The sequence below is a fragment of the Schistocerca americana genome, chromosome 2, assembly GCF_021461395.2.
Source record: "Schistocerca americana isolate TAMUIC-IGC-003095 chromosome 2, iqSchAmer2.1, whole genome shotgun sequence".
NCBI classification, from domain to species: domain Eukaryota; kingdom Metazoa; phylum Arthropoda; class Insecta; order Orthoptera; family Acrididae; genus Schistocerca; species Schistocerca americana.
Window position 1 is genome coordinate 897587570 of NC_060120.1, and position 1349 is coordinate 897588918.

Below are 1349 nucleotides of genomic sequence, written 5' to 3' on the forward strand. Positions count from 1 at the left end.
GAAACATTTAGAACAGTGAACATTTCTTTCACGTTTAGTTAATGTAGCAACTCCCGGACGTGGTCGTCCAACAAACACACTTAGTCCTTCACCATACTGACAACTAGTCACAAGAATTCAAGTAAGGGGCACGACAAGTGACACCAGACTAGTGACACCAGACTAGTTCAGGTGAGACTTAGCATAGTCAAGAAAGCAATGGACTGTCTCCCATAAACGAAGAAAAAATAGCCTGATGTATGTCGACTCACAGGAAAATCACGAAACGCCCATAAGCCATCCACAATTTTTAACAGGTAACTTGCCAATAAAAATTTGTCAAGAATTTAGCGTATGGTGTCAAGCCACACAACTACAAGCAATTCCTAGCTCCCTCTCAGAGCTCTGCGTGGTCAGAATTTAACATACATAAATGCAACTCCTTAAACTAAAACAGTTATAAGAAAATGACAACAAGTAAACGTGCGCGAATAGCACGCGCTGAAACTGATCCCTTCCCTCAAGTTTAATCGCACAAGATTAGTAAGCCATCAAATACAGTTAGCCTTGCGATTATTCAGTTTCCTATGCCACATGTAAATGCGGAAATCCCACAAACCCCGCAATTCCTATTCCGCATCCCGTTCCAAAACACAGTCACTCTTTTATTTCGACCAATTGTCCACTAATACTGACCAAAAGCACGGTGAAGATTCCACCACAGCGCGACTGCTGTGTACCCCGACGAATACATTCTCTTCACTCAGTGGCCAAAACTGAACACCAGGAGACTTCTTCTGTTCCCGCCGAGTTCTGCCGCTGGCCACCGAAGCAGCAGAGGCATGATGCTATGTAGTCGCCCACCTCAGAGGGCAAGTTTAAGCGATGGTTGACGTTGGTAACGGCACAGTTCTGTTCTTAAGATTTGTGTACTGAAAACCAATAATTTACAATTAAATCTACGTAGTTCATATTTATTTTATAGTAATCTGATTGCACTGCCTACCACAGGTACCATACTATAAATATTTGTCTTGCTATGATAGCAATGGCAACGACCTTGCCGCAGTGGATACACTGGTTCCCGTCAGATCACCGTAGTTAAGCGCTGTCGGGCGTGGCTGGGGCTTGGATGGGTGACCATCCCGGCCGCCATGCGCTGTTGCCGTTTTTCGGGGTGCACTCAGCCTCGTGATGCCAATTGAGGAGCTACTCGACCGAATAGTAGCGGCTCCGGTCAAAGAACACCATCACAACGACTGGGAGAGAGGTGTGCTGCCTACATGCCCCTCCTATCCGCATCCTCCACTGAGGATGACAAGGCGGTCGGATGGTCCCGATGGGCCACTTGTGGCCTGAAGGAGTGCTTT

General features: G+C 46.5%; 1 pseudogene; it reads left to right on the forward strand.

The window, feature by feature from the left end:
- The first annotated feature begins 1029 nt into the window (after positions 1–1029).
- Positions 1030–1147, forward strand: LOC124597056 (annotated as a pseudogene).
- Positions 1148–1349: the final 202 nt, after the last annotated feature.